We start from the raw sequence: 25,851 nt of genomic DNA, 5'->3' as shown, positions 1-25,851 counted from the left end.
TTGCGGCCATCCGACTTTCGTTTTGAAGTCGACAATCGGAAAACTGAGTCGTATCCCATTATTCATTTTAAAATCGGAAAACGAGTAACGGAAAACGACTCGTTAACTGATATTCGAGTGATGAAATAACAGTGCCATTTTTCATTCCAGATTTTTCCGTATGTCTTTTTTAATGACCCGGAAGGCGCCGTGTTATGCCGCGAAAACACTTAATCTGATCCGCAGACCGATTACAATGTCTTTATCTGAATATTCAGATTTTATAACAGCCAGGAGGTCAAGTGGGATGTCTTGTGGTGATATAGCTGCAGCACTGAGGCATCGGCTCCGAACTGGCCCTCAAAATGCCTTGGTGGAAAAGGGGCAAGGCATGAGTGACCATTTTGGTCTCCTCCGAGGCTTTAAGTTACAGAAGGCAGGAGGGTAACTGTTGGGTGCGCGCTGCTACTTTCCTCAGTAGAACACTGGTAAAGCCACAGCGGACCAGCCATCTCTTCCAACTGGGTGAAAGTCACATAAAGCACAGCTAATCATAACTCTACACTATGTTAATTAATCGCTGTTGTTAGCAGGCTCCATGAGCTGGACACCGACTCACGGAGCGGCTCCCGGTCGGTCAGAACGCAACCGACCCTGGCAGTCACACCGAGGATCAACAGCTGAGGGGCGGCGGCGAAGAGGCGGAGGCTCCGATTCTCCCCGTCGGTTTTAACTGCTTTTATGTGCGCGTCATGACGCTTTTGGTGCGTGTTTAAAACAGTAGGTTTACTTCAAAACGCGAGTGTCAGACGCTGTCAGAGCGTTTATGAACAGTGTTCCCCCTAAATGTCTCAAAGTAGGCTTTCAGGTAATTACATAAATTACATAACACAGCGCCTTCCGGATCAATGTAAAGGTGTATAGCATAATCTGGAATGAAAAATGGCACTGTTATTTCATCCCCGAATCCCATTCATGAATACAATATCTGATATCAGTTAAAGATTTGTTTTCCGTTTCTCGTTTCCCGTTTTTAAAATGAATAATGGGATACGACTCATTTCTGTTTTCCAATTGTCGACTTCAAAACTAAAGTCGGATGGCCGCAACGTAAAAGCAAACATTTGTTTCTTGTCCTAATACCTGCGCTGCCTGAAAATGTCATCAAAATCCAAGTTATTTTGCAGTCAGACAGACAGACAGACCTCTCTTCCTCCACATCCAGATGGGGCGTCGTAGGGAATAATTACCCTGATGATTCCGGCGTCTATAATGAAAGTCCATAGCCCTGAATCAACAAAAAAGAAAACTTTTTGAATATGAATATTTTGCTTTGAGTGGGGCACATCTGATTGACCAAAGCACTTTCCCATAGTGATATTTGATTAATCCATATAATACCATTTAATATACTACTAAATATGACATATCTCCAAAACAAAATTTCTATGTGGTGGGGATAACAATGCTGGTGCTGGAGCAGCACCCATCAGAACTGTTACTTTCTGGGGGGGGGCGTGGCCAGCGAACTATGGAGTAGCTGTGTTCCGAGGTGGCTCTGCTCGACTTTTATTTAAACATAAATGTCCCGCTGCGAAATCTCTTTAAAACTTGCTAAAGTTCAGCATTACTTCATTTGATGACGAAGACAAGGAACAACAAAGGAGGGGAAAAAAATGACGAAAACGTGACAACCAAATTCACGGCCATCTCATACACCATAGGCGCTTTGCAAACTACTCTGGCTACTGTGACAGGGAAGGTACGCGACATGGAGGAGGCCGTGAATGAACACGATGGCAAGCTAACTTCATTGGAGACACCAGAACGTCAGAATCATCGGCATTCCTGAAGGAGCAGACAAGAGCAAACCAGTGGAGTTCGTCACCAAGCTGATTCCAGCTCTGCTCGGGGCTGAACACTTCTCAAATCCGACGGTGGTCGTAGACCATGCACACCGCTCCCTGGGTCCGAAGCCGGCGGACAGAGCTCGCCCATGGCCGTTCATAGTCAGACTCCACTACTACCAGACCCGGGAGCTCATCCTCAGACTCGCTGCTCAAAAATCTCCGCTACAATACAATGGGACGAAGCTCTTCATCTTTCCGGATCTGACGGCGGAGGTTCTTGGCCAGCGCAGAGTGTTTGATGAAGTCCGCAAGACGGGCAGGGCGGCCGGCCTCCTCTACGGCTTTCTTCACCTGGCTAGATTTCGTGTGACACTGGATGGTGTTACCAGGATCTTCAACAACCCGAAGGAAGCAGAACAGTTTCTCCGTGATAAGTTGTCCGCCTCCTCGTCTTAAATCAACGGTCACCAATAAGGGATGTACATGTACTTCAATAATCTTTCGAGCGGAGCCTGGGAGGGTAATGAACGATGCCTATGCACCACTGGACATCAGGGAAGTTTGAATCGGGTTTCAGTTGGGGAAGCCTGTTAAGTGTTAAGGGGTGGGGGGGCAAATTGTTCAGGGCGTTCAAACTGTTCATGTCTTATGTTGGTGGTATAATGTACATATGTTATATTGGGATGTTGACAGAAAGAAAGCATGTTGTTGTGGTTATGAATGGCACATAATATCAGCAGTAAGTCACATGACGGCACAGTGAAGATATTAAGCTGGAATGTAAAAGGCTTGGGTAATCCAGTGAAGAGGGCTAAGTGTCATGATCTACATCATGGCAGCCCCTCTTCTTCTGTTTGTTGTCTGTTTCCCCGTGTCTAGGGTAGTCACTGTTGTGGTGTCTGCTTTTCTGTTTGCAAAAACTTCAGTCTATGTTGAAAACATATGATTAAAAAAACAGTAACAATAACATATGAACATATGACTTTGTACAAAGTCAATCAGCATATTTACAAAAGAGTCCTCACGGGGGGAATGCTCTTCTTGGTTTGTGTCGACAAAATTGTTTGAATTTAGGGACGTAACAGGAGCAACGTAAATCTGCTTATTGCAGCAACCATTCCCCATTTGCTCCTGTGAGTCACACCATGTGTCACACAAACAAGTTGAGGAAGCAAGAAATGTGTGGCTAATGCGCGGCTGTCGCAGGAGCTCCACAATTCATAAAACAACACAACCAGGCAGAGCGCTCAGAGGTGTCGGGGGCAGCTTGTAACGTAGCCAAGTTAAAGCAAAGAGCTCAGCTTGTGGGGCTGAGCATGGGGGTGGGAGGGGGTGGGTGAGATTCTAGGATCTCAAATAGGGGACCAATTGCATAACCTGAGTCAAGTGTAGGGCTCTCTGATTCCCACAATGCGCATAGACTAAAACGCAGAAACTGACAAGAATACCTGTAAAACGTGGAATTTCGTGGAATTTGTCAAAATCTGAAAATCAATGTTTTCTCGAACATTATAAGAGTTTGTTACCATACCTAAGCTGAAAGAAAAGGGAAAAGGGGGGGGGTTAAACGTTGTGTAATCAACGGCAACACCGCCTCATCCAGCCTGTCTGAAAAGTGAAACATAAATAGTAGCGAGTGGATTGACAGATACGCTGATTTTAGACACAGCGAAAGTCAGGGGCAGGGGGCTGCTAGAAATTTCTTTATTTTGATCTATCACCTACACGATTAGACAGTATTTGATGAAAAAATGCTATAAAATTGTAAAATACTGAATTTCTATAAATGAAAACGGAAAACAGAATTTCAAAAATAAAAACGGAAAACAGAATTTTGAAAAATGAGAACGGAAAACAAAATTTAGAAACATTTAAACGGAAAACACAGAAGTCCGAAAAATGGAAAACAGAAAGCATGGAATTTAGGAAAAAAAACAATAAAATGGAAAATAAAAAATTTAGAAAAATTAAACTGGAAAAAAGAATTTAGAAAAATTAAACAGAAACCGGGATTTAGAAAAATTAAAACGGGAAGTACGGAATTTGGGAAAAATTAAATGGGAAAACATGGAATTTAGAAAAATAAAAATGGAAATCAGAATTTAGAAAATTAAAACGGAGAGCACGAAATTCTGGAAAAATAAAAGGAATCTTGAAAAATTAAAACAGATTTCATAGGGTTCTAGTCAAGTGCTCCAGTGGGAGAGTGGTATGAGCTACCATCTACAAACAAATTAACTCAGGTTTTGCAAGTGGTGTGTCTAGTGTTTCGGGACGGGGTGAGCATAATGATCAACTAAGATCAACTTTCACAACTATATGGCTTGCCATCAATTAGGGAAGGAAGGAGGGAAACAGAGTTAAGAGGTGATCAGCGCTCAATAGTAAGGTTAGGTTTGGAAAGAAGGGTGAACTCATAACAAGTCTGTCTAGAGGAGGAAAAATGTTGCGTTTCAGAGCGGAAGACAACATGGGAGACAGAGTGGGGGCAAATAGTGTTTAGTGGAGATCTCAGTAACATGGAGGAAGTAGTTTCCACAGTGTGACTGAAATAAAAACATACTAATAATAAAAAGTGATCTGGGATGAACAGAACAGGAGGAGAGGATAGTGGTTGGATCTGGAACTACAGGAAAAATAGGGTTAACACATCATTAACTGCACTGAGATCTTATAACTTGTCTTATTTGTTTGTTTGTTTTTTTTTGGTATGGGCAAAATGGGAGTGTTACAGAGGCTGGAGGTAGCTATTATTATTCCTTGTTCTAACAAGGACTCTATCACAGGTGCAATTCCAAGTTCTGCGTCAAGTTTAAGGGGATACTGGCGTTTCTTTGGGAGTGGTTTATCTGGGTTGACATTATTTTTTACACTAGAAGCAGAAAGAATCAGTCCCACATCATTAGGGTGGGAGGAACACAAAGCAGGAGGGATCTGGGATGAAGATGGAAGGAGGTTGTAGATGGAGAAATAGGCTGGGGGGGCTAGGTGTGGTTCTGTCTGTGACAGAGTTGAAAAGATAACAGGTTGTGGGTCAAAAGAGACACACAGGGTGTACCCCAAAGAGCCAACCTTGTACAGTGGGTAACTGGCTACAGTATCACAAAATGTTTTGTCATTACAACATTGGAATAACTTTACCATCTTGCCCAGCTCCAAGGTGTCGTATTTGTTAGCAGTAGCTACTGCGATATGGGGAACACCGTCATCCTTCTGAAACATAGGTTGTTAGATGAGAGATAGTTTTACATTGAGTGCAATCCCTCCATGACCAAAATATATATCATAATCATGCAAGAGGGAGGTTGCTCTTTCATCTTGCTCAGCTTCTTTTTTTTTGAGTATACTCAGAATTTGGAACTGCATCGTGATGAGCTAGACAATGGAGTGAGGGAAACCAGAGCAAAGAGTCAGATATTTCAGAAATCAGCCAAGAAAGGAAAGGAGAAGTGGGTTGTTTGGTTATATGGTTATAGATTGTTTGAAGTTTTAAAGAAAGTTGAGGAGAGGGCAACTGTCAAGCATAGGTCACTGATCGGGAAACCTGTTGTAGCATAGAAAACACAGTATTAACATTAGCATCAGGTACATCAAGATATACCCCATAAGGGGTGCATTAATGGTGCAGTCAAATTGACATAATAAATCACGACCCAGTAAGTTCAGAGGGGTATCAGTTCTCTAGATAGGGGGCCTAATTCCACTGTCATTGGAGCACTTACTGGGTTTTGTTTAGTGATGCCAGAGACGCTTACTGTGTTTACAACCTCAGAGGACAATTCAACGTTTCCAGTTACAATTCAAGTCTTTAGGATTGATGGCAAGTCATATAATTCAGTTAATTTATCCCTCTTTTTTTTTTAAGAAGAAGAGAGAAAAAATAAAATAAAAATGTACAAGCGAAAATAATAATGAAACACTAATAAAAAATAAGATGAAATAAAAATTAAAACCAACATAATTATTAACGAGAAATTTAAAAATGAAAATAATACATTTAAAAAATTAAACAAAAATAATATTAACAAAAGGTAAAAATGAATTCATATAGACAAAAAAAAACAGCAAACTAGTTAAGATAAACAATAACACTTAAAGGACAAGGTACTAACAGTATGTGAAACTTGAAGTAATAAAATAGAAAAATAATGTATTTACAAAAAGACTAAAATAGCAACAGGTAGGTTGCTGAAAATGCATTAAAACTGACAGACAACCAACTAGTTACAGAAGCAATACTGCTAAACATTGTTGTGCCTGAACCTGTTCATTGAACGGTAGTTCTTGAACTCGTTCATATTTTGGGCGAACGTGAACTGTACTGTATTTCTGCCTGATGAACGCTACTGTGAATGCGTTCATCCTGGTGTCTCTGAACACTCTCTCAGTTTAACTCCGTTCAATAGGGTGCCAGATTTGTATAGAGCATTCCAGGCAAAAACTAGGTGAAAATAAAAAATAATAATAAAGATTAAAATGAAATACAGTGAAAATAAAAATACAATTGAAACAAAAATATTATAAAATGATTAACGAGAAAATAATAATAGTACTAAATATTGAGAACAGTATTTTGACAAATAAATAAAAGGGGGCAAATTAATTGATACAGAAACAACCGGCTCAAACGAAATGATAATACAAGAAGGATAAGGTACAGTATTAGTTATGGGAAACAAGAAATCATAAAATTGAAAAAATGAAATATTTACAAAAATACAAAAATAATAGATAGGTAGGGTGAAGTGAATTAAAAAAAATAAACGAATCAACAGGCTAAAGAGAAGCCAGAATACTAAAAGAACCAATAATTAAACTATAGTAAAGAACAAAAGAGTTAACAAAGGGCAGGGTGGGGGAAACTAATTAAAACAGAGAGACAAACCAACTAGTTAGAGAAGGGATAAAGGGCAAGTTACTAACAGTCTTGAGTAACAAGAAATAAAAAAAATAGAATATAACGTATTTAAAAAGAAAACTAAAGTAGGTTGGGGAAAATTAATTAAAACAGACTTACAACCCAACTAGCTAAAGAAGTGATTCTACACAGTGAAGAAAAATTTGTATTTACATGAAAATAAAGTGCTCTTAGCCACGTGGTTTATCGCAAAACAGCAGTCGTGAATCACAGTGATCAAAAGGCTATTAACTAACGGATAAGGAACTAGAGCTGGAATGTTGTGTTCAATTGTAACCTCCTGAACAACTACTCAATTCCAGCAATAATTTCTCACAGCAAGAAAACAAAATTTTTATGGCCACAGCGGGCCTTAAATCACAGCAAAACACAAATACACAACATTGACAAATAAGACGTTACAATGAGCTCATACAACTGTCAAACCGGTTATAAACACCTCATTCATTCCATATAACAATCTTTTACAAAGAAAAACACTGAAATCCATAAGATCAAAGAGAGTTTCACCATGCAAATTGTCATACTACAATAGGAATTATGATACTCTGTACGGTAGACTGGTTACTCCATACACTAATATCCACCTCATATAAGAATCCGTTACACAGAGAAACTCTCAGACTCACAAGGTCACGGAGAATTCCATCATGCAAAGTGTTCTCATACTACAATAGGAATTATGATACTCTGTATGGCAGACTGGTTACTCCATACACTAATATCCACCTCATATAAGAATCCGTTACACAGAGAAACTCTCACTCATAAGGTCACGGAGAATTTCACTATGCAAAGCGTTCTCATACTACAATAGGAATTATGATACTCTGTATGGTAGACTGGTTACTCCATACACTAATATCCACCTCATATAAGAAACCGTTACACGGAGAAACTCTCAGACTCATAAGGTCACGGAGAATTCCATCATGCAAAGTGTTCATATACTACAATAGGAATTATGATACTCTAGTGTCAGACTGATTCACTCCACTAATAATATCCACCTCATATAAGAATCCATTACATGGAGAAACACTCAGACCCATAAGGTCACGGAGAATTCCCCCATGCAAAGTGTTCATATACTACCAATAGGAATCACGATAATCTGTATGGTAGCCTGGTTACTCCAATACAATATTATCCACCTCATATAATAAACCGTTACACAGAGAAAAACTCAAACCCATAAGGTCACTTCATAGAGAATCGCACCATGTAATCCGTCATTATACTACAAAAGGCCTTTTTGCTTAAAACTCACCAGAACCGCCTGCAGTCAACCGCTGCTATTTGAACATTTAAATCGCGTTACCTGGGTCTATGGAAGATCCGGACCTGAGACAGGGCATTGTGAATATCAGCAAAAGTTAGGCATTTTACAAGAGGCTTCCTTTACCCTTTGAATTTGGCGCCCAGGGTTAGCGAGTTGCCGACAACGCCATATTGTGGAAGAAAACTCTTCAGGTCCAATTCAGTGGCTGGTTCAAATGAGGTTTAATCACTGACAGTGGAGAAAAGAAATTCACAGTGTATCTATGAAGATCCAGTCTGTCGAATGGCTTGGCCGAGTTGGATTTATACAGCACATGCCAGAGAACAAAAGGGAAGGCGTCATGAGTGGATTTGCATTGAATCAACACATGTCTCTCTGCAGAGGAAGAGACATCTGTTGATATCTACAAGGTGTGACCGTTCTCGGGAGAGCTAGACGATGTCACTACAGGGGTCACTCATCGGGCCTTGATCAATGTATTTGAGACAGAGACCGTTCAGGAAGAGGGAAAGATCAGAGTCTTTTCATCAAGACGGCAAGGGTTAACACAATGGAAAACAGCTCAGCAGGACATTTGATGTTTAGAGAGAAAGGAACATTATACCAAAACCAAATAAGAATTGTAAGGTAACACATTTTCTTCTACACTACCCAGTTTGATCCTGGCTCCTAGAAAATTGTTCTTTTGTGATTCGGCTAATGTAGCTGTTCTGACCGGTTGTTTTCCTCTGCCACAGTTGATCCTGCCTGCCTGTCTGCCTGCCTGCTTGTCTGTTGATCTGCGTGCTTACTTCCCTGCCTTATCGCCTTCTTCTGCCGCTGCCGGTCACGGTGACCCACCATCCATTTTGGGAGCCTCCGACCGGCGCAACGCAGACCGCGGGGACGCGCAGCTCCGCTATTACGAGTGGGATCATCACAGACGTTTCACCCGTCACCGCCAGCACTCCTCACGGGACCCCGGGACTCTCCAGCACCCCTCTATACCTCCTGCTTCGTGGTATTTTCTCTGTCACCAATAAAAAGTACTTTTGGAACTGACTCCCTGAATCGAGTCGTGCATTTGGGTTCACTCTCTGTTGTTAACATAACAGAATGAACTGGCCCAAAACATGAACCCAGCCGACTCCGAATCTGATGCACAAACGACAAACCTCTTCCAAGCTGTTTCCAACCAAGGGGCGCTATTGGGACAACATGACCAGTCTCTTAGAGGTATTACGGGAACTTTATCCGACCTGGCTGCTGGACTCGAGCGAGTGGAGAGACAACTACGGATCCCTCCTCCGCCACCAACGGCTCCAGTGGGTCCTCCTCATCCCCGGGAGCCCTTCGTCCCTGCACCCGAACGTTACGAGGGCAAACTAGGTGAATGTAAATCTTTCCTGTTTCAGTGCTCCCTAGTATTCAAGTTACAACCTTTAACCTACATCTATGATCGAGCTAAGATCGCCTACGTGTTGGGGTTGCTAACGGGGAGGGCTAGGTCTTGGGGTACTGCCTTCTGGCACAGCTATGCTAATACCAACGCTACTTTTGACGAGTTTTCGGCGGAGATGCTCTCCGTTTTTGACCACCCTGTAGCTAGCAGTGACGCTAGTAATCACCTGCTCAGTCTCCGTCAAGGTCCTCTTAGTGCTGCTAATTACTCAGTTGAGTTTCGGACGCTAGCCACTGAGCTGGGGTGGGATGACGGGGCACTGCAGAGCATTTTCTTGAGGGGTTTAAACGAAGCCTTAAAAAAAAGAATTGTTGGTAGAGCTGAGACCACAGACCTACAGGAGCTGATAACATTAGCCATTAAGGTGGATAATAGATTAAGAGAAAGGCGTAGGGAGAGGGTGCAGGGAAAGTCTACCGACACCAGCAGCACCGCCTTGTCCTCGCTACCTTCTGAAGAGCCGATGCAGCTGGGACGGAACCGGCTCACTGCCGCCGAGCGGGACCGAAGGTTTCGAGGCGGACTGTGTCTCTATTGTGGAGAACCTGGACACCAACTGGCAGCCTGTCCTTCGCGGTTAAACCCGAAGCCTCATCAGTCACAGACCTTACGACTGCGCCATTGATCTGCTGCCTGGAGCCCCCTTCCCTACCAGCCGGCTTTACAGTCTTTCTTCGCCGGAGCGGGAGGCCATGGAGAGGTACATAACAGAGTCGCTGGATTCGGGTATCATTCGACCCTCTTCTTCACCACTAGGAGCTGGGTTTTTCTTCGTGGCTAAGAAGGATAAAACTCTGAGGCCTTGTATTGATTTTCGTGGACTGAATAATATTACCGTTAAAAACAAGTATCCCCTGCCTCTCATTAACTCTGCTTTCGAGCCTCTTCATGGTGCCAGGATATTCTCTAAACTAGACCTGCACAACGCCTACCACCTGGTCCGCATCAGAGATGGAAAACTGCCTTTAACACCCCCTTAGGACACTTTGAATATCGGGTGATGCCTTTTGGCCTTACCAACGCTCCTGCAGTTTTTCAAGCCCTGGTGAATGACGTCCTGAGAGATTTCTTGAACCATTCTGTTTTTGTTTATTTAGACGACATCCTTATTTTCTCCAAGAACCTCGAGGAGCACATTGTGCATGTGCGACAGGTTCTCCAGAGATTGTGGGAAAATAAGCTGTTTGTTAAACAAGAGAAATGTGAGTTCCATGTTCCCTCAGTGACTTTTTTAGGCTACATTCTGGAGAGTGGACGAGTGCGACCTGATCCCGCCAAGGTTCAGGCGGTCATGGAGTGGCCACAGCCCAACACACAGAAGCAGCTCCAGAGGTTCCTGGGTTTCGCCAACTTCTACAGACGGTTTGTGAGGAGCTACAGTCAGGTAGTGGCTCCCCTCACTAAACTAACCTCTCTATCTGTTCCGTTTGTTTGGTCTCCTGCAGCTGAGGAAGCGTTCAGCGAATTAAAGAGGCGCTTCTCCTCAGCCCCCGTTCTGGTCCAGCCTGATCTATCATCGACCCCCTGCTGGTGTTCTCCATCCGCTTCCTGTGCCTGGCCGACCGTGGTCTCACATTGCTCTGGATTTTGTGACTGGATTGCCCCTATCAGACGGTAATGATACTATACTCACCATTGTGGATCGGTTTTCCAAGGCTGTGCATTTTGTGGCTCTTCCCAAATTACCATCCGCTGCAGAGACGGCCGAGCTGATGGTTAACCATGTCTTCCGGGTTCATGGGATACCCCTAGACATCGTCTCCAACAGGGGCCCTCAGTTCACTTCCCGTGTATGGAAGGAGTTCTGCCGTGCGCTGGGAGCCACTGTCAGCCTGTCCTCCGGCCATCTTCCCCAGTCTAATGGTCAGACGGAAAGGGTGAATCAAGACCTGGAGACCGTCCTGAGATGTATTTGTGCCCACAACCCAGCTGCATGGAGCTCTCACCTCACCTGGGTTGAATACTCACACAATTCCCTGACTTCATCTGCTACTGGTGTGACACCGTTCGAAGCATCCCTTGGCTATTTACCTCCTCTCTTTCCTTCCCAGGAGATCGATATAGCCGTGCCGTCGGTTGAACACAACCTGCGCAGGATCCGCAAGATCTGGAGGGAGACTAGAGCGGCTCTTTTGCGCACCCGGGAGCAAAATCAAAGGTTGGCGGACCGGCGACGGACTCCTGCTCCACTGTATCGACCAGGTCAAAAGGTTTGGTTGAACACTAAGGACATTCCACTCAGTGTGGAGTCTAAGAAACTGTCTCCTCGTTTCATCGGTCCTTTTGAGATTGACAGGGTCATTAATCCTGCTGCCGTTCCGTCTCAAACTCCCTCAGTCTCTCAGGATTCATCCTACATTCCATGTCCCCCAGTTGAAACCCGTCTCTACTAGTGGTCTATGCCCTCCTTCCGTCACCCCTCCACCCCCCCGGCTCATTGATGGACATCCCGCATTCACTGTTCGGCGGATTATGGACGTCCGGCGCAGGGGGAGGGGTTTCCAATACCTGGCAGATTGGGAAGGTTACGGTCCTGAGGAGAGGAGCTCGATCGCCAGAGGTCTCATCCTGGATCCTTCACTCCTTCGGGAGTTTTATGACAGACACCCAGACAAGCCTGGGAGACCTCCTGGAGGCGGTCATTGAGGGGGGGGTACTGTCATGATCTACATCATGGCAGCCCCTCTTCTTCTGTTTGTTGTCTGTTTCCCCGTGTCTGTCTGATCCTCCTGTTTCTCCCTCCCTGTCTGTGTTCCTTGTGCATGGGCGTGGTTTCTCTCTCCAGCAGGTAGAGCCAGGTGTGTCTCATCTCATTAATCAACCTCTCCATAAAACCTCCGGACTCCCAGTCACTCTTCGCCAGTTCATACTCTCTGCCTGAGCGGTAGCTACCCAGTTTGATCCTGGCTCCTAGAAAATTGTTCTTTTGTGATTCGGCTAGTGTAGCTGTTCTGACCGGTTGTTTTCCTCTGCCACAGTTGATCCTGCCTGCCTGTCTGCCTGCCTGCCTGTCTGTTCATCTGCGTGCTTACTTCCCCGCCTTATCGCCTTCTTCTGCCACTGCCGGTCACGGTGACCCACCATCCATTTTGGGAGCCTCCGACCGGCGCAACGCAGACCGTGGGGACGCGCAGCTCCGCTATTACGAGTACTTTTGGAACTGACTCCCTGAATCGAGTCGTGCATTTGGGTTCACTCTCTGTTGTTAACATAACACTAAGGTTCTTACTCATCTTAAATCATTAAACCCTGATGTTGTTCTATTACAAGAGACTCATGCCAAATGCTCGGTCCAGATGATGCTACGTGCAAACTGGCTGGGCCAGATGTATCAGGCTAACTTTGGAGCTAAGGCCAGAGGAGTGGCGATTTTGTTTAGGATGAACATACCTTTCATTCAGAATAAGACAATTGCAGACCCTAATGGTCGATTTCTAGAAGTGTAGTTGACTGTCCAGAGTTCTTTAGAGAAGTATTCAACTCTATCCCAAATATAGACCAAACAAATGTCATTGTCGGGGGGGATATGAATTGTGTTCTCGATGTAAGATTAGACAAAAAAAATTCAAAATATTTGCAACAATCAAAATCAGGAAAGTGTTTAAATACAGTCCTCAAAAACCTAAACATTGTGGATATATGGAGGCTGTTGTTTCCCACTAGCAGAGAGTTTTCAACACAAGTGGCTGCAAAAATTGGCGCTTTGATGCTGCCCTATTGAAAGATGAAGTCATCCACAAACGTATGGAGGACCACATCAAATTTTTTCTTGAATCCAATGATAATGGTGATGTTGATGATTCAGTCTTATGGGATAGTTTTAAGGCAGTCATGAGAGGACATATTATTTCATATACATCATGGAAGAGTAAAAAGCAGAATGCAGCTTTGAAAGACATGGAGTCTGAATTATGCCAGCTAGAACAATCTTACCAGTCTTCTCCAACAACAGACACCTTGGGTGAGATCACCAAGTTGTGAGTACAACACCATACTTTCTAAACGTGTATGTTCTCAAATGATTAGCTCAAGACAGAAATTATTTGAGTTAGGCGACAAGCCACATAGGTTGCTGGCAAGGCAACTGAGACATTCCCAGGCATCACAGGCTATACTCCAAATAAAGAACAAGAGAGGTCCGACTGTTACAGATCAGCGGGGAATAAATAAATGCTTTGAAGATTTTTATCATAATCTATATAGCTCAAACGATAATACTAGTAAGGATGAGATTAATGAGTTCCTGGAAAAGGCCCAAACTCGATCACGATGCTGCAGCAGAGTTAGATGCTGAGATCACTCTTGATGAAGTTAAAGCAGCAATAGTCCAGTTCCCACATAATAAGGCTTCGGGCCTGACGTGTTTGGGGCAGAATTTTATAAGGCATACAGTTCACTGCTGGCGCCTTTAATCCTGTGTATGTTTAATCGCTCTAGGGAAGCGGGCTTCTTGACTAACACATTATATAAGGGTAATATTTCTCTACTGCTGAAAAAGGACCGGGATCCCACGAACGTCTCCTCATATAGACTCTGTGTCTCTTCTCCCATTGGAAACTAAACTTTTAAGCAAAATTCTAGCTAACCGTCTCAATAGACATATTTCAGGAATCATTCACCCAGATCAGACAGGGTTCATCCCTAATCGGCATATTTACTTTAACATGAGAAGACTTTTCAACATATTATATAGTCCTCTTCGTGACACGGAAGATGCGGTTATAATGTCCCTTGACGCCGAAAAGGCTTTTGACCAGGTAGAATGGCCATATATGCTGTCTGTATTGGTAAAATTTGGATTTGGCAACTCTTTCATTAATTGGATCAAGATATTATACAAGGAACCTACGGCCTCTGTAGTCACAAACCTAAATAAATCTGCGCCTTTCCGACTACACAGAGGGACACGCCAAGGGGATCCTCTGTCTCCATTTATCTTTGCTCTTACTCTGGAATCTTTAGCCTCCTATATTCGCTCTAGTCCTGAAATACACCCTATGACACATCTAGGAACTCAACATAAGATCTCGGCCTACGCTGATGTTAGGCGACTATGGTTGGAACAATAGTGGTTGCCGAGAGGCTAAGCGAGGGAAACACTTTACTTGCCGGACGCGCTTCTGAATAATAAAAACTAAGCTCCGGGGGAATGTCGATTCACGTATTTATTAAGCAAAAAAAACAGTGAAACAATCCCACATAAAGGCTCAAATCGTCCAAAAACAGTGTAAGTTAGCGGTCAGCAAAGTAGGACCTTCCCCCCTCACCCTCTCAGTTCATTCATTAACAACAGGTGAAGAACAGCTGATTTTACAACTATGCTGACGTACCACCCCACCTGACTCCTCCCCGGATGTGACACACAAAAAACACTACATGGCACCTACAGCTGACGACGTTATATTATTTATTTCATCCCCCATATCTCCACTGCTGCAGTTAATAAATAAATGTGGCTCATTTTCAGGATATAAGATAAATTGGGGGAAAAGTGAACTAATGCCGTTGTCAAATTTAGTAGATATGTCATTCCTCAAGACGACTCCATTTAGAATTGTATCAGATAAGTTCAAAAGTCTGGGTATTATAGTCACAAGAAAGCTGAGTCAGCTACTACGACATAACTGGGATGAGAAAATTTATCAGCTAGAGAGTAATATACAGTTCTGGAACACTTTACCTATTTTAATGGTAGGGCGTATTAACGCCATCAAAATGGTGGTCTTGCCAAGGTTCCTTTATGTTTTTCAATCTATTCCAGTATGCATCCCTCAAAATCACTTCAGAAAGCTGGATTCAATTATATCATCTTTTATTTGGTCCGGCAAAATACCTAGGATCTCGAAGAAACATCTTATAAAAAGTTGGTGCGAGGGAGGTTTTGGCCTGCCTCAATTTAAATACTATTATTTGGCTGCACATTAATATCTTCTCGTTTTGGTTGGGGTGTTTACCAGGCAATAATCTGGGGCCTGTACTACGAAGCGAGTTCAACATACCCAGGGTATCTTTCAGAGATCCTCCTTAAGTAACCCTAACAAATGCAATCGGTGATAAGCGGTCACACGAAGCTGGTTATCAACTCGTTAACTCAACCCAGGGTTTACCTGTCCGGCTATGAGCGCGTGCACATGAAAGAGGCGGCATTTGCAGCATTTGACCAATCACAAACATGGATCAGTCTACGGCAGCGGAGCGGCGTATTTCACGTACGAGGAGCGAACCATAATCTTTCAGAAATACGAAGAAGTTAAACATATAATACAGGCAAAAGGCAACAGTTTCATCTGTAACATGCAGGAAGGACAGCTGGCAAAAACTTGCCGACTGTGTGAATGCGGAAGTCGTATTAATAGTATAAGTAGTATTATAATATGACTACCCCATCATAAGGACACTACTAGATCTGACTGATTACATGACCACTTTAACTTCACTGATAGCTTAGTGGTAAAGTTACCGCCCCATGTTACGAGGCTCCTTGCAGCGGCCCCGGTTGGAATCCGCCCTTCGGCCGTCTTTTAAATCATGTCGTCGCTCTCTCTCGTCCCTTTAACTCTTACCTCCTTCCGCAATAAAAGGCCAAACATATAACTTTAAAATAATGAATGTGTTGCTTGGATGTATTCTTATAACGTGGTTTATGACAATATCAGCCTCATTCTTTCAGCTGCAATCCCGGCGGTGTAAAACAGACTTGGGAGCAAATCAAATAAATATAAAAACATAATTCAAAGTGGTAAGTCGGCTGTACACTGACCAGTGTTGGGAGTAACGTGTTACAAAAGTAATGCATTACTGTAATGCATTACGTTTTGCTGTAACGCGGTAATGTAAGGCATTACAAAAAAAAAACTGGTAATATTTTACTCGGTACAAATCTCGAAAAAAAAAACAGAAATCAATTGACTCTACATTCGCGATCGCGAGATGGGCATACGCTCCACTTTTGGAAAAGTGTGAAAGCCGGTCCGTGTAACTCTACACTATGTTAATTAATTGCTGTTGTTAGCAGGCTCCATGAGCTGGACACCGACTCATGGAGCGGCTCCCGGTCGGTCAGAGCGCAGCTGACCTGGCACACCGAGGATCAACTGAGGGGCGGCGGCGAAGAGGCGGAGGCTCCGATTCTCCCCGTCGGTTTTGAACCGCTTTTATGTCCGCGTCATAACGCTTTTGGTGTGTGTTTAAAACAGTAGGTTTACTTCAAAACGCGAGCGTCAGACGCTGTCAGAGCGTTTATTTAGAGCTCCCCTAAATGTCTCAGGTAGGCTTTCAATTAATTTCGCAGCACAACACAGCGCCTTCCGGGTCATTAAAAAAGACGTACGGCAAATCTAGATGAAAAATGGCACTGTTATTTCATCCCCGAATCCGATTCATGAACACAATATCTAATATCAGTTAACGAGTCGTTTCTCGTTTCTCGTTTTCCGTTTTTAAAACGAATAACGGGATACCAGTCATTTTCCGTTTTTCGTTCTTTTATTTTGAAGCGAAAAACATCACATCCTGCTGTGTAATGAGCTGCATTGAACACAAGAAGATCTATTGAGAACAAAAAATATATATTTCCTTTTATTTTGGCGAAAAGTAATGCAAAAGTAATGTAAAAGTAGTGTAATGCCTTACAATTCAAAGACAGTAATATTGTAATGTAACTAATTACTTTGAAATTACAGTAACAAGTAATAAATAATGCATTACGCTTTTGAAGTAACTTGCCCAACACTGACGCTGACAAAGAAAAGTCTTTCCCTCCGATGAGAATCTGTATCTCTCATATAAAACATCGTCATCTCCAGTCTCCTCTCTGTGTACCGCATTTTCTTCCCCAAAAAATAAAAGACCCAAAATGAAAGGTAAGATTTACTCTTTATCTCATAAATGTACTTAAAATTAGTTTTCCTTTATATTTCAAATCAAGTTAGTAGGGTTGCTACATTACTCTTGATTTTAATAATCTTTTTGTCTTTTTAAGAATGCAGAAAACACAGGACCCAGAAGGTGTTCCTGTTTGAAAGTATTGTGGACAAAAGGGTTTTAAATGTAAGTATGTTTACCTTCTTTCTCTTGGTTTTATTGTAAAATACAATGTCAAACCATTTACAGGGTTGTATAAGGAAAGCAAAGTGTTGTCATTTTATGCTTCACAAGAAAAAAAGTAATGGTGTAGTGTTGAGGATGGATTGAGGACTCTCCCAAGCTGCTCTGTACTCAGGTGGTACAGCAGCTGATACTTCATTATCTTCATCCAGACGGCAGCAGTGTGAACACTCTGTGGCTGGGTGGCTGTTGTATGTAACTTTTGGGCTCACTTCACTGATATCACTGGTGGTCTGTAGATTGTACCAATGTTTTTATGAGATCTTCTCACCGCTACAGAGCCTTCCTGTCCTGGGCTGTGCACAGACCGTGCTATTTTGTGATGTTTCCTGACAGGATGCTTGATATTGCTCGTCTGAATAAGTTATCAATAGTTTCGCTCTGAAATTTAGCCTTCAAAAATATATTTCAGGGGATGTACAGACTTTTCTGTGCTTTCATGTGTTTTAACCAAAGTGGTGATGTATGATGACCCACCTGGTTCTCGTTTATGTTGATTCCGAATAACCTACAACTGTTGACCTGCTCCACCTCAGCTCCACTTATGTAGACAGAACAGTGTGTCTTTTCCTTTTTCTTTTTTCAATCGGCTCTTTGGTTTTGCTCTTTCTCAAAGTGAGAAAAACAGAAAAGTTGTAGTTTGATTTAAGGTGCGCTGTATGATTCACAACGTCAACTTATGTACAAGTAACATGAAAGAATTAAGAAAACACTCCACCTTAAAAATTTGAGGCGCTGTAAAAGTGGCCGCAGCAAAGGGCCGCAGGTCAGAATCCAACCTGGCCGCTGCAGCACTCATTCTAACAAGCCCGTGCTAAGATCTGCGTTCACAGATCATTTTCTGCACTGTGTTCTACTACACCACTGGATAAAAGTGTCTGCTCTACTTCGCCGTGTTGTTGTGGCGTCTGTACTACCACACGTCACATCCTGCTGAGAGCTACATCCAATCAGCAACTGGGCTTCTCTCAGGGGAGAAAAACGGCACTGCTCTCTCACAGGGCCAACAAACGGCCGCTGAAACGATCGCTCAAGCGACTCACATGCAAATTAGGGGCGTTTTGGCGAGATAGACCCACCTCATTCCGGGTATTCGAGCCTAATGGAAACACACCTATAAAGTCATTGCTGTTTAATGCACCCAATAATGGTGGCGTCATCCTCATTTTTGACTTCTTCTCAATGTCTCTGATTGAAGTCAAGAGTGTAGTTATTACATATGTATTATCCATTACATGTGTAAAAGCACTGAAAAGGTTAGTCAAGTGTTAAGTTGTTCGTTAATGTAAATATTTTTACATTAAAGTCACGTTTTTCATGGAATTCTGTTCCCACTCTCTAAGTACCGGAATTTTCCAGTGACTATGCTTCAGCCATTCTTCCAGAACCCACATAAGACTCTCCACTTCAGTAGCCATGTTTCCATCCAAAGTGATTCGAATTACTGGGAAATGCGCATTAAAAGAAATTCGAATCATGTGTGTTTCCATCAAAAGAACGGACTTTGGTGAAAACTACAAATTCGCGCGAGTTTTCTAAGTCACGCGAGATTTTCCGCGGGTTGGCATGGCAACCAGCCTGTAAACATTCCGTCGTCTTCCTGCCGGTGTTTTGATGTGGTGTTTTGATGTTTTACAATGGAGAGAGGACTTCAGTCATTAATTACACTCGCTCAAGTGGTGCTCGATCTTGCGGCGCAGTTGGTCCTGGCCATTAGAGGGGCTGTCAGGAGGAGAAGACAGCAAGCTGCCTTAATTAATGCCCTGGCCCAGCGAGAGAACCGCCTCCGCCGCCGACGCAGTCGGGGTGAAAGTGCGCTACGTCACACTTGATTCGCATACAGCTGTTTCCATCCCATTTGAATCAACCAAAACCCGGCCATAGCGAGCGTATTTCATTTTGTGCGAATCAGGGGATTTTAATGCGAATCACGGCGTTTCCATCATCATTTTCCGATGCGATACATCTAGATGCGCATCTAAACAGCTGATGGAAACGCACCTAGTGTTTGCTACTTTTTCAACAATGTCTCCTACCCATTTTCTTATAATATATTTTTAATAACATTATTTCCATTTATAATAGTAATTCACAGATAAACTTAAATATAATTTTTGTACTAACTTAATACTTTAAATGCATCCAAGCTCACCAATGCAGAAACTCTGTGTATGTCTATACATTTTATAGCTGTGTTTTGTAAGTGCCTCTATTTAGTAAAATTTTTACATTTTTGCTTTATCGACACATTTTCATTCAAGACCGGTTTTTACATCGCACATATATTTAAGATTTGTCTCCATAAGAAATGCGTGTTTCTCTCATATCTACTAGTCACTTTTTCTGGTGTCATCTCTTTCAGGGAAAAAAAAGAAGTCAAAGTAAGGTAAGTTTTTCCTTAATGAAAATTAACCATTAACCATTGGTCACCCTCCCATTTTAAAGTTACATTTTGGGCTGAGTATGTGCTCACAAACACTTTTAATTGCTTTTGAGAAGTACTGACAGTAGCATGACATATTAATATATAATAAATCTTTAATAAGGACATTATAGACAATTGAATATGTCAGAAGCAAGGTCATCCTATAACCTTTATTTTTTGTATATGTGTTTTTCTTTCATGTCCTGGCAGCGGCAAGGCCTGGGACGATACATGGGAGCCAGCCAAACAATATAGCGGTCATTAAGAAGTGGAACTTCGAACTTCGAATGGAACCTCCTGAAAATTAAACAAACAAATACACACACACACACAAACTTTCACAGACTTTTCAAATAATACAATGGAGAAATTATGTAATAAAATGTTGTTTCTGCTGTGTTTGATGTCTATTATTGAATTCTTTTCAATTATTTGTCAATACAGTCTTTCCTTTAAATGCAATTTAGGCTCTGACTGTTTAACCATAGCACATACATTTGAGTGCCTGGAGTGCCTACAAACTCACAAACTGTGAAAGAAGACGATCCATTAATCTTTTGTGGGTTGCCTCAATCTGAAATCATGAGACTCAACTTGCTATCCAGATATTGGTCTATTTCATATGTCATATGGGACTTATTTAAATAATACTGCTTCCAATCTGAGTACCCGGACAACGTTGCAATCAGAGCAGACCTGATTAACTACATGTCTGGGACGGGATCAAGAGGAGTATCTCTGACAGAAGGTAAAGACAAAGCAATCCAAAGCAATGGACAGTATGGGAATGATATTGTGTTTTCTAGCATTAAAGCCTGGAAAAATGTTATAGTAGTAACCATATATAAAAGTATTAACCTGAAAAATTGCAAACTTATTCACCTTTAATGTAATGTACTATTTGAATTGTGGGGGGTTGGGCAATATATGACATACCTGGATAGCTATACACAATAACACCGCTCCAGTTGGTCCTTATTTTATAATCAGTATGCACAATCATAAGGCAAGGCAAGGCATCTTTATTTGTATAGCACATTTCATACACAAGGCAGACTCAAAGTGCTTCACATCATAAAACAAAGTGAGAAGAAAAAGAAAAAAAATGAAGAATTAAAAGAAAATAATAAAAAAATTTAAAAATGCATTACAGAAAGAAAAGAGAATAAAAACATATTTGCAATAATTAAAAACAGTGCAGACATTAAAAGATTTAGCAGAAAGCTATGGTGAACATAAAAGTTTTCAGTCTAGTTTTAAAAGTGGTCAGAGTTGGGGCAAGTCTAACATAGGGAATTGTTCAAAGAATTGCCTCTGATACATACAGTAGTCACATGTAACACAATGTAATACTAATTTTGGCATATTATTAGACTGAGATATAGTCCAACTGATTTCATTGTTTAAGGTTGTATTGGTCAGTTCACATCCTTGCCCAGAAATAACAGTGGCATAAAGTGTGTCCATCGTCATAGCTCTGTCACAACTAAAATATGGAATATTTTAGGCTTTTGCAACGTGCCATGAACCCTTACTAGTCAAAAACAGACTAACCCTAACCCTAGACCATATGGTGGATGAAAGGTAATTACTAAGGATGTCATTGTTATGTACCTACACACAGAATACAATCAAAAATGGATTTATTACTGTAGTTAACATACGTATTTATCATAATCAAGAAAATGGTGGACTATTTTAGGCTATTGCAGTGTGCCATGAACCTGTACTAGTCAAAAACAGACAGCCCTTATGGTGGATGAAATGTAATTACTAAGGATGTCATTGTTATGTACCTACACACAGAATACAATACTATCAAAATGGATTTATTACTGTAGTTAACATATGTATTTATCATATTCAAGGAAATGGTGGACTATTTTAGGCTATTGCAGTGTGCCATGAACCTGTACTAGTCAAAAACAGACAGCTGATGTGGTGGATGAAATGTAATTTATGAGGATGTCATTGTGATATGAACCTATACAGCATATTATGTCATCAAAATTGTTTTTATTGTTGTGGCTCACACATTTATAACATCTGAAGACGAGGAGTTTTTTTTTAATATTTTTACATTATTTTACAGAATATCACAAAAACATTATTACAAATATTTCAGCTATACACAACTGTGCATGTCTGATTTATAAAACATCACTGAAAAAAAACATATGGTTTACCTGCTACCTCATGGTGCTAATCAACATTGTGTGCTAAAAGTATAAATAGTACATATGTAAATAAAAACATACATATACACATAATAGGCTACACAATACTAAATATAGTAATAATAATATTAATAGTGAACTTTATTGGCCATTTAAATTGACAATAAAACATAATAAACCACCCATAGAAGGACTTACTAGGCATACAGAGTTAAAAGCTGCTATATTAGCGAGAGTGGAGTCAAAAAAGGCTGGTCAATTGTATATTGGCAGAGAGGGATCTGGCTTCGGCACTAGGAGACGAAAAAGTTGGTCTGAATTGCAGCTTGTTCTCTCATGTCAGTCTGATGTATACCAACCGTGAGAGATCTTGAGTTAGGTCATTTACATTGGTTTTTAAAGTTGAAAGTACTTTAGGTACTTTGGAAGGGGCTTCATAGTTCATCATCAGTAATGTCAGAGTCGCAGAATAATCATCCGGAACATCTGGCAAGAAGTTGATGGTCTCTGCTCCAGTCAAAACTTGCAGGTAGTAGTGTCTCACATGAGCCATCATTTCTCGGATGTTGTGCTGCTTTTTTCTGATAATGCTCTGCAGACCTTTCAAACCAGCTCCAGTTAGGCCCCACAGGGAATCTTGAAAAAATAAACCCAGTATTAGTAACTTCATCATCAGCCGTGTGTACATTCATGTGATGTAAAATTTAAAAACATACCTTGCATTGTCGCCCTAGAAACAAGGCAGGACAGCTCTTTCAGGGAATCACCACGAGTTGAAAGAGACTTCCAATGCTGGTTCATCTCTGTGACCAGAATCTTTTTCTCCTCCTGAAGTCTCCTTACCGCCATGACAATGTCAAATGCTCTTCTCTTTGTCCTGAGGTCGACAGAATCTGGAAAGCATTTGTAACAATACATTAATTCATACATATGAAAGATCAACATTCATCTATGAAGTTTTATGGAGTTGCAGATCGATTTGAGGCATTAAAGGTGTGCCACATTTGATGGAAGTATTCAACAGACTAGTGTACCTACCTCTGTGTGGAAGTTGCCATGGCCAAGCTGTCTCTCCTGACAGAATGGTTTCCAAGCACAGAGTTTCTGTGTTCGGAACCATTCCATTGTATTTTTCCCACAACAGAAGTCAGGGTCCCTTTCTCCTCCCTGATCTTGCGGCGGATCCTGGCACGACCTTTGTTGCTGTCTGTGTCTTTGTAGAGACGCTGGGAACGTCTCTTGACACTTGCCACCAGCACCTCAATCCTGGCCGCCAAGGCAGCAGCATCAGTGGTGTTGTTGGTTGTTGCTGTATGGAGGAAATGTGTGTTACACTTTGAGTAATGTATAGTAACAGTGCAATTTAATCACATTTTTATACAATTCCCAAATACCATTATGATAAGTTAATGGATTGAAAATTTAAGTTTCGTTTGCCATGTTCTGATATGGAATGAAGGCCAACAGAAAACATCCCTTCTTTTCAGGGAATAAATGGTAACCCATTAAGTAAAAGTTTTCAAAATGAGATATCACTCCTATGCAAAGTATAAGAATATCCTAAATGGTTCATGAGAACGAGGTAATGCAGAATGTAATCAGAGGGTGTTATCAGTAATTCTGCAACAGAAAAAATAATTGCATGAATCATGACTACATAAAGGTATGTGTGAAACGGTTGACAAAACTCCAGTAATAATTTCCTCACCATCTGCCCACTCCTTCACATCACTGACCCAGTCTTCCAACTGGCTCTCAGTCACTGCCAATTCAGCCTTCATGGTCTCCAGGTTCAGTAACTGGTTTTCCAGAGCTTTTGTGGTCTAGAAATGACAAAAAAGTCAGATACAATGAAAATAATTAAGTGAACATTCTGTCGACAGCCTCAACTACTGCTAACAACACTTAAAAAAAGATTGTATTACTTTCTGGTATCCGCGGGACAGTGAGGTGGCCAAGTTGCCGAACTTTTGCCGATTCCAGCGCATGGCCATGAGTGTCAGCATGTCTGTACGTCCTGCAACAGAAAATATGATGTCGTAAATATTCAGCTAAAATCAACCACTCCTGTAAAGAGTGTTAAAATATTGTCCCGTCCTCGTGAACTCAATACCGTGCATCGTCTCGTCACACCCCTATTATCTAGCCATCTCACCTGCTTTTGACATATGCTTGGTGGTCACTGCTATCCGAGAGAGGAAGGCATTGACCTGTTCCACCTCCTCCCCTATTGTCAGTCCAGCCCCCTCCTGATATGCACCACTCAATTTCACCTGGTTAAAACGCATTCAAAAACAAACATGTTATAACTTGTCAATGTTGACCTGGATTTGTGTAGGTTTCCACATAAGATGATGTCACATGGTAACAATTGCTTACTTCACACTTGAAGTCATGGGCTTTGGCATGAAATACCGAGAGGAAGGGCTTCATGTTTAAAAGATGCTGGAGCTCTGGGCAGCTTTTTGCTACTTTTTGGAGGTAGGGCCAGTATTTGCATGTCACATCCATGCAAAAAAAAGGTACTACTGGCCATCTTTTGTTGTAAGTACAGGGGATACGCAAAAATCTCTCCCCTGTACATATTGAGGGCACAGAAGAGCACTCCATGCCGACAGACTGCAAGCTCTAGTCCCTCCTCATCCAGCTTGCTGGCCGATCTTTGGGAGGTCTCTCTGGCGGCTGACCATTCCCCTCCACAAACACCTCTTCAGGAGACCTACAGTGTAAAAATAATTTGATTAATGAAAATGGTCCAAAGAATAACCTAACTAAACAAAAGGAAATGTATGTATTACTGTATATATAATTATAGTCTGAAATATTACATGTTTGGTTGTGCTGTGAATATAGTTGACAAATCTCGTGACATCTTCATCCTTTGCTATGAAGACACCTTCAAAAATGGCCTGTTCCTCAGATCTAAATAAAACAAGGGGACAGTTTGATATCTCATATTTTAAGGTTAATTGGTGCACATTAAGAGACTTATGTCTTATATTTTAGCTCAAACACTGACATTATAAATATTTCAGAGTACCTAGCTGCATTCTTGAAACGGTAATGCTAGCGGTTTCCATCCACAGAAACTGCAAGCATATCCGGGCTGCACGCAGGACAGGTGAAGTGCTCCTCCTTGCAGATGCTGTCCACCTCATAACGCACAGCCTCCCACTCGAAGAAACTTTTTAGAAAGCTGTCAGCTGAGATCTTCCCAGTCTATCACAAAAAAAGGACACATTACACAAATTAAAAAGGACACAGGTATTCAACACACAATACAAATAGTTTAAAAAGGACAAATAACTTCAATACTCACACGACCAAAGCGGACAGTTCGCTGATCTAGCATTCTTAAAAATGCCTGACAGGACAGTCCAGGAGCAGCCATTTTCATTTCATTAAATGAGAAGAAAACATCCGTAGCATAAATAGTGGCAAAGTGAAGGGTAGCCGGCCAGTAGTCACTATGAAGAAGGTCCTCAATTCTAGCAGTCCATGTGACTTAGCATGCTTCACAAGCCAACTCAGGCAAGCTGAGATCATGTCGTCCTTGAAAAACGACAAACAATGTGATAAATTTCCCACACTTAATTATAGACATTATTGTACAGTCTTATTACGATTTCATATACAAAGCTATCACAAACATATGTGGCTAGGTATTAGGTAT

General features: G+C 41.7%; 1 protein-coding gene and 1 long non-coding RNA gene across 2 annotated transcripts in view; one reads left to right on the top strand and one right to left on the bottom strand.

Moving 5' to 3' along the window:
• The window catches only part of LOC311030465 (syntaxin-binding protein 4), a gene marked incomplete at its 5' end in the record, with an annotated part of 313,894 nt that overhangs the window by 202,760 nt on the left and 85,283 nt on the right, over positions 1-25,851 (top strand). The gene's annotated exons all lie outside the window — the stretch shown is intronic.
• LOC311030883 lies at positions 25,005-25,566 on the bottom strand. The gene is made up of 3 exons (XR_014599023.1): positions 25,498-25,566; positions 25,219-25,397; positions 25,005-25,100 (listed from the first exon to the last, which is right to left on the bottom strand). It is a non-coding gene; the product is annotated as an uncharacterized lncRNA (long non-coding RNA).

Source organism: Eutrigla gurnardus (genome assembly GCF_963514095.1).
Source record: "Eutrigla gurnardus genome assembly, chromosome: 20".
NCBI classification, from domain to species: Eukaryota; Metazoa; Chordata; class Actinopteri; order Perciformes; family Triglidae; genus Eutrigla; species Eutrigla gurnardus.
The sequence above is the reverse complement of the archived record's forward strand: the minus strand, read 5'-3'. Positions and strand labels throughout refer to the sequence as shown.